The following is a 9214-nucleotide window of genomic DNA, read 5'->3' as shown; positions in this document are numbered from 1 at the left end:
CGTTTGATTATTCCATTGTATGAAATTAAAACTTTTTATTTCATCCAGCCTGCTATGTTTTTGTGACAGTGTAATGACAATACATAAAAATAAAAAATAAAAAAGACTGGATAACTGCAACAAGGTGAAGCTAAAAGAAGAAAGAGTTTTGAAGAAAAAGTTTTTCATCTTAAATGCAAAATGTTTATATAGTTTTTACAATATAAATGGGTTGTTTTTTTTTAGCAGACATGTGTTAAAGTCTGTATATTCCAGCTAACAATTAATCAATTATGATTATTTAAATAATTGATTAACTCCTTATAGGGTGCTCATTGAAATACTATGAAAATCCAAATTTCCTGCCAATAGTGTTATTGGAATCCAGGACAATAATAATAATAATACATTTTATTTAGCAGCGCCTTTCTTGACACTCAAGGTCACTTTACAAATAATACAAAAGATAAATAAAAAGAGAGATGAAAATACAAAATACAGATACAGGAACATAAAAAAACAATCATGGATAGGGAAAAGAGGGAAAAGGGAAAAGATAGGGAAAAGGATAAGGACAAGACCTTATTACCTTTTGAACATTCAATAAATATGGATATTTTGATGCCAGAAATGAATGTAATTGTAATAACAAGAAACGCCAACTTGCTGGAATATATTAGGAAACATAACAAAAGTACTTCGAAAAGAAATTCATGAAAAACACTCAGATTTTTTTGGTACAACATAACCTTAGAGGCATTAATGCAGATACTGGCACTGACATTTTTTAGTTTATAAACTTAAATATAATCGTTAACTAGGCTTATTAACTTTTGAATTAGCTTTTTACCTTTTTTTAAATTAATTTTATAGTAGGTAATATATCATTCAAGGGCTCATCCAATTGGTGAAATAACAAAATAAGAAGTGCAGCCATGTAGCAGTATCTTTGATGAATGGCTGGATATAGATCTTGTGCTTCTAGACCTCACTGAGGGACGGACGGGAGTCCATTTGTAAGGCAAGTGATCAAAAACGATAATTTGCCCTATAAAGGTTTAATCACGAATAATCCAATTAACATTTTCAGACCTACTCTATATACATCTAAGGGAATCTACTACAATAAATGCACGGACTGCTTAAAACTGTTTCTGGACATTTTTAATAACTATTTCAAGTCAGTTCATCATATAGATATATGGGGCTTCTAAGCAACTTTGATGTTTTTGAAAAATCCATCCATCTTTTACTATTCTTGATTTACTTAACGTACTGATTTATCTTTTAAGGATCTTTGTAAATGTTTTTATAATTTTACAATGTTTTATTGTTGCTCGTTATTTCTTCACTGTAATTAAACCACATTCTTTAAACTAAATGTTTGTTTTTTATAATAAAAGAAGAGAGTCCATAAATCAAGTTTGAGGACTCTAAAAGGGCCTCACATTATTTCAAACTCTGATGGTAGTAGCCTACGGGAAGGACTGACAGAAGTGATGCTGCCAAACATCAGTGCCTCCAGGTCTTCTGACACCAACAGCAGTTGCCCAAAGAAACAATGACTGAGATGGACAGAACTTGGACCCAAACCAGAAACCCACAGGCTACAGGATGAACCCCTACGTCCTGAACCACCTTCAATCCAACTGAAAACGACTTGGGGCAGTAGGTGAGTTTATACACAGGGGGTGAGATTGATTGAGGTTGTGTATGGAGTTGGTTGTAAGATGATGGTGTGTGGGGTGAATCAATCTTAGGGGGGAGCAGAGGACTAAAGATTACATGGAATAGTAAAGCAAAAGTACAAGGACTAATACATGGTGCAGAGTACTGATACCAAAATTAAGTCTGTGTCTGAAGGTCCGTCCTAACCCCTAAATCCTTATATAGAGTGGGGACTATATCGTCGACTTTACAGCACGATACACGTTATAATACTATATACATATATATATATGTATATATATATATATATATATTAGGGATGGGACGATTTATGAAAACCGTCCAAACCGTTCGGTTCGACTGTCTCGGTTCGATTCGCGTGTGTTTCGTTCGGTTCATGCGCTGCTCCTTTTTCTCATAGGCGAAGCGTTTACACTCCAGAGCAGAAGGTGGCGGTACTGCGACCAAAGCCAACCACCAGTAGTAAACAAGAAGAAGAAAAAGTGAAGCAGCTTAGCCGGGTGTAGCAGGGGAAAAAATCAGTTGTTGTGGAGAATTGTGTAGGACTGGCGAGTGGGAAAGAACAGGAGTTGGAAGACGCGCCAGCAGCACTTTATAGGTCTGCTGTATGGGAGCGCTTTGCATTTAGAGTGACCTACGATGACGGCGGAAAGAAAGTTGTGGATAAAAGTGCAACAGTGTGCAAGCATTTTGCAGCACGTTTTGTTTATGCTAACAGCAACATGTCATGCTAACCCTGAAATCCCTCATACTCCGTCAGCAACCCCCCGCTGCGCTCCAGACCGCCTGCTCAAAGCAAAGCCTACAGCCTCCACTGTGGCTCCTGTCTGCTCCCCTCTGAGTCCCTTGGAGATGGTAGAGAGCATGCGCCAGATGATTAAATTCAAAGCAGCAAAACATACGGAAATGATCCAGGGTTTCCGCGGATCATTTAAAATAATTACAATCCATTATTTTTGAGGGGATTTTTTCATTAATTTCATAAATTTTTATGGGATTTCGGTGTAACAATCAACATATACCAAATCGAACCGAACCGAAACCGAAAACCGTGACCACGAAACCAAGAATCGAACCGAACCATGGATTTTGTGAACTGTTCCACCCCTAATATATATATATAAATATCATGATCTATTGCAATACTTTTCCTACTATCAATATTGAATTTATAGATAAAACAGCAACTTCTGTATATGTCAGATGATATTAATTGTTGTTATTTTAGTATCAATGCTGCTTGATACTGAAACTGTCATGATACGTGGTTGGTTTGCTAGCCCAAGGATGCAGAACTCCACAGACACAGAGGCAGGATTAAAGTCCAATGTTTATTTGGATGAGCACAGGGTTCTGCCCTGGAAGGCAGGGGAGACAGAGTACAGGTTAAACTCAGGGATAGCTTAACAAACTGAAACTCACTGGTTTGCTGGTTCAGGCAGGCAGAGTAGCACAGGTAACGAACATGGCAAGGCGTGGCAAAAAGTGGTAAACATGGCAAGGAACAAAGACTAGGGAACCCATGGCTAGGCTTGGAAACAATGGCTAACACATGGCTGTGGGTAACACAGGCTACGATCCGGCTACGAGTGAAGCTGTCACACAGCTTATATGGGAGAGGTTAATGAGCAGAGCTGATGGGAAACAGCTGTGCGCTGAGAACCAGCTCCCAGGAGAGGATCCATGGCGCCCTCTAGTGGGCAAACCTCTGGATCCCAACAGAAACAGAAGCCCAGAAGAAGGGATACAAACAGAAACAGAAGCTACAGAATGGGATCCACACCGCCCTCTGGAGGACAACCCTTGGATCCCAACAGAAACTCAACTACAGATATGGTGCTGCACCACACAGCAAAAGGGCTGCACAGGACTATCTGCCAGAGTGGTGATATAGAGGTAGCCCATTTTAACTCAATTTTAGATGAGTTAAAATGACTGATTGTTGCCATCATGGATAATAGTGCGTTGTGACAAACAGCACTGGGACTTGAAGGCAGTACTGCTTTTTGACAAACATGGATGTCTCCATATTCAAATGAAATTACTCTTAATTAAAAACAGTTAGCATTCACTGAAAATTCTGTAATGATTTCATACTTAAAGTACTTTCAGAAGTTTGTATTCTGAATGGGACCAATCTTTTCCTTTAAACCCAGTTTTGAATTTATTAAACTTTCATGCAGGTGAGTACTCTCCCTCCTACTAGCTCCAACATCTAATTTGCCAGTGCTGGCTCGGTTACCAGTTCCAGCTTATGATTACATCTAAAGCTGGCATCAGAAGGGATATAGCCTCCTGCAGCAAGGAAGTAGGCACTGCTTGATACGCAACAGTCCTGATTTTGGTACCAATACCAAGCCATACTGATGGGCCTAAACAAGCTTCAGCTGCAGCGGCACGCTTGCCAGATACACCCCCCAATCTGAGAAGGTGAGGCACAGAAACAAATAAGCCTTGTGAATACTGCAGACACTTTTGGCCACTAACCAAAATCGAATATTTTACTGAAAATCTAAAATAGTTTAATGTAAAGCTGGATAATTACTAAACCAATTTAATGCCTCAATTCCATTTAAAAGCAATTAAGACTTGTATTAGTACAACCAGGTCCTGTTTTTGTTTTGCTTTTCTGTACAGTTGTCATGATGTTATCTTTTATTCAATCACCAGGTCCACTCATGTAAAACCTTTTTTTTTTCATTTTCATAACAAACACTCAGCAAAGCACTGTGAGCTGTTGAAACCCAGCTGAGCCTTCTGTAATGATCTTACGGCAACAGCTGGGACAACCTCTGCTGCAACCTGCTTCTGTGCTACCCCCGCTGACTTGGACACGCAACTTTTAACAGAGCTGACAACATCGCACACTGAAATGTGACTCAGAGGCCAGCTGAGCCAGCAGGCTGCAGAGCCCAGCTGCCCGCAAACTTCCCCATCTGTCGTCTGATATCCACAGCATCGGCCCCAAGCAGAGCCTCATCAAGACTCTGGAGATTTACCCAGCAGGAGATTGGAGTTAAGGGTGGTGGGTCAGGGTCTGAAGGGGAAGGGGAAAGGGGGCTTTGGTGCTTATCTTTCCCAATCGAGCTCATCACAATGACAGTGAACTAATCCAACATCCAGCTTTGGCATGCCCGCTGCAGCTGAGGGATTGGGTGCCCTTGCCTCGCAAGCTGCTGTGCCATCCTCTCCCCTAACACCGCAAAGATCATCTCCATCTCTATGGGCTGGATAATTTCCCCCTTGGCTTCCTTTCTTCTGTTGTTGATCTTCAGCTCAGCCTCTGTGAAGCTATTTGAAATCTGGTAGCTGCAGATAGGCCCACCCTAAATCTACAATCACAAAGCCCGGTCTCTCTTTTGAAGAGGATCCATCCTGATCTTGGTCTGCTTTGAGCATAAAACGTTGACCTTAGAAAGAGATAAAAAAAAAATTCATACAAAGATTTTAAAAAACATTATTTTTAAATCACCCTTTCCTTATTCTCCGGGAATGGAAATATGAAGTAGAACTTGTATTCATATGCAAGCTTCTTTTTTTCAAAAAGGTGTCAATAACCCTGAGCAGATCTTATCTCATGCTTGTCCAGCTTTGAGAACTCAGGTCGTACAAAAATGAACTTTAACACCACAATACTAAAACATTTGAAAACTTTGCAAAATTAAGAAACTGTGTTCGAAGAGCAGCAAACATCCCACATAAAATCTATATTTTCTCGTGGTTCCCTTTTTCCTCCAACTTATTAGTTTTGTGATTCTTGGAAGATTTCAGGTCAACACTTCCTTATTAAAAGAAGTCACAAACTTATTTAACCATGAATATATATGTAGGAAATAATTAGCATTACATGACACGTATTCCACCTACAGCCAAACAATATTTGATGATTTTACAAGTTTATTCCTACTTTAAACCTAAACGGGTCTGTAAAAAGGGTAAGTAAGAGAAATATACATATTTTGTCCAGAATATAAAATATAAATTTATTTGGTTTGTAAATGTATTGTTTACATACAGTACAGATGCATCCCAGTAGATCAAAAAATAAAGAAAATGTCATTTGTCATATGTATTTACATATACTATCCACAGAATCTACGTTTTCCAAGGCATTTTTTAGACCTTAAACACATCTCTCCTGTGTCTGCTCCTAATGCAGATGTGCTGGGAGTATGCTGGCTTGTTACTATGTACCTATCATCCTGGTTCTTGCCCTAGACTGTGTAAAAAAAGATGCCGTGAGAACTGTCTGAAGCTGGGATGGAAAGCATGTAGCTAGAGACAGTGGAGTTGAAGGAGGCGGAGGCGGAGGCAGAGCTGTCTTGTGAATCACCATGTCTGTATCTCAGTAAGTTCATGTCATTTAAGCCTCTTTCCCACTGAAAATAGCAGGTCAACGCATGGTCGATCCGCTGAAAATTGGTATTTGGCTCCCTTCCAACTGGCAAAAAACAGCTGAGTCTAAGCCCTCCCTCGCTGGCAGAAAACTGACAGAAATCAGGAGAGTAAACAATGGAGAGAAACACATCAATTTGCTTTATTGTTTCACTCTTTTATCTGTCTGAATCCCTCTCACAAGTGCAGAGCCATTTTTATTGAAGGTAAACAGGGTTTTTTCGGCTTGATAGATCAGAATCGACTGGCACGGTGTGTTGAAGTCCCTGTGCTGCGTTCAATGGTGTCACATAATATGTCAAACTCTGTTTTTCCCACAGCATGCTGATCAGAGGCGAGGCGATTTTAATGCAGGCCTCTTGCCGAGTCATTTGACCCGAGTAGACTTGAGTTAGTGACCTTTTTCTGCTGCAGCTAAAAGTCGATTGTTCTTGGGTTTAAACAGGTTTTTCGGTCATTGGGAAAGGGGTATTATTGAGCTAGCTGAGCATTACCAGTGTTTATTGTGCAACCCCAAGATGAAGCTCCAGTCAACGTTTAAGACATTCAACACCAATTTAAGGACACACATTCAGATATTTGCTGAGGTTAACACAATCAGCTAAGCTAGTCATCAAAGCTCAGCCAGCAAACATCAATAGCTAACATAGCACTAGCCAAAAACACGTCCTTCGGAAGACAAATAATGTTGTGCTTGTGTGTTCTAAGCGCGTGTGTAAGATAAAATTCAGGCACAAAAATTTAGGATGAACAGTATTAGTTTCTGCAGGTTTCTGCTATAAAAAACATAATTGTGGTAAACAATAATATTTGTGTAGATGGCAATAGTACAAAATGGGGCAAATAAATATTCTAGTAAACATAGACATCTCCATAGCAAGACTACATAATTAAAGCATAATAAAGTGTTTAGCTCCTTTAAATTAATCAAAACAAAAAGCAATGAGGTAAATCAAAGATTTAATTAAAAGTGAAGACTGATTTACAACTGACTTATTGGGCTGACTCACTCACAGTTGCTGTATTAGACTGAGACATAGTAATATTGATGTGTTTGTGAGATGATTACCCAAATATCTTAGAATTAACTGTTCATTTATACCAGAATAGTGAAGTTAGATTCAAAATATGAATGTATTAGTTTTTTGGGGGAAAAAAGAGTTTGATAAATAATTGAATCGGTCCGACCTGTTTGTCAGAGTTTGATTGATCCACCAGATAGCAATGATTTAGCTTATATTTCTCTGGTGGGTAAATTCAATTTGGTGAAGTTTCATTTAATGTAAAATAACTTGTAGCTCAACTCACAGCATGTTTCTAAGTATCTTGCCCAACATTATATTCCTAAAATGTCTTCAGTGATGATCATTTATTGAGATGAACAGAAAAAAACATTAGATTGGAGTTCTGGTAATACAAATCCTGAACTCTGTGGAACAGATGCATGGCTATCTTGGAGTGTAAGCAGCAAAATTCCTCAGGGTCTGGAAACATATTGCTTAGCCATAAATATACTTTATCAAATGGTTGTTTTTTTCCCATCAGACCTACTCTAGTGCATCAAATTCCCTCATATCTGGTTCCAGCTCTCCCACCAGAGCTTTCCCTAATCTATGGAGCTTGGTTGTTTATTCTCTGCCTCATACAGATATCATATTTACAGCTTTATTTTCCTAGGTGAATTTAAGGAAAAGAAAAAGCTCATAAAGGAGTATACAGCAGTAACTGATTCCAAATAGCTCACAGCAAAAAATGAAAGGTCTCCACTGCTATGCTTCATAAATACATCTGCATCCCATCATTCCCATAAAAAACTGGCCTGTCGACTAAATAAAGAGCAATGAAATAAAAATAAGACAGAGAAAAACCTATCACAGCACCATTTAGCAAACAATATGAGGGTAGGAAGCCTGAAGATGCAAACCTCCTTGGCTTTGATCTAAAATTAGTAAAATGGGATGCAGCAACAACCACAAATGGTCTGTTTTTAGCTGAGCTGAAGGCATGGCTCCAAGCAGGTCTATCGCTCTGTCGGACCTCCTGGTTACCACCTGAATCTGGTCAGAAATAAAACAACTTTTTTGATTGGTACCCAAACCATACTGAAAAGGCTAAATACAGTATACCAGAGCCTTTAGAAATGACTCTATTTCAGTCTGAACCTTTGCTACATTAAACCGATTCAAGCAAAAACATTTCAAAATTTGTTTCTGGGGCCTTTGATGCAAGTAACATATAAGTAGTTTAAGCAAATAGACCTGAATGTAAAGTCAAAGATGGATGAGTGTCAGGACTCCTGTCTGTGTGTTTGTGTTCTGTGTTTGTCTCCCTTCCTCCACCAGGAGGCGCCTGGTTCTGGTCCGCCTCCTCACACACCTGCTGATGGTTTCCTCGTTAACGGAGTGTTCTTAAGCTGCTGACTGCCACTACCTTGGCGCCTGAGTGTTTGCCAGTTTTGGGAAGTCATCCTGCAAACTGGATTTTTCGGACCTTCTCTCCCTGGAAGGATCAACTGAGCTTCAAACTGAGCTGGGGTTCAAACAGGAGGTTTGGATCCACTTTCCCCAAGAGATCGTTTGAGCTTCACACTGAGAAAGGGGTTAATCTCCATTAAGACCCGTTCAAGTACCGCAGGAAATCTGAGTGGCAGTCAGTTTCTCCGTTCACCTACAAACAACTGCATTCTGGGTAAACCCTGTTGCAAAGGGTAAACCCTTTGCAAAATTTATCAGCTGTTAAAATTCTTCCCAGAAGTCATACCAGCCTAAGAGCATAGGCCTCTTTCAAACCTGAATTCAGACAAAATGTTCCATGTGTTTCATATTTTAACTGATTTGACAAAAGTGAAAGAGGTTAAAGTATCCCCTCCACTCAGAAAGAGTTCAATGTCACTTCTGTGGCTTCAGTAGTAGCTTGAAGGTGAAGCACCAGCAGAGGTGGGTAAAGGAGCCTAAAAATTGCATGAAAGTAAAAGTAAAAAGCAGCTTTCTTAAAAAGGACTCAAGTTAGAGTGACAAGGTATTTGGTAGAAACGCTAAGTACTAAGTAATTGATCTATTTATTACACATTATCCTAACAACTAATTTAAGGTTTTACAAAATAGTATAAAACCAATCATTACATTGTATCCAAATTCTGATATTTCTAAAA

This window comes from Cyprinodon variegatus, unplaced genomic scaffold (assembly GCF_000732505.1).
Source record: "Cyprinodon variegatus isolate N-32 unplaced genomic scaffold, C_variegatus-1.0 Scaffold0, whole genome shotgun sequence".
NCBI lineage: Eukaryota > Metazoa > Chordata > Actinopteri > Cyprinodontiformes > Cyprinodontidae > Cyprinodon > Cyprinodon variegatus.
This window is presented reverse-complemented; position numbering follows the sequence as displayed.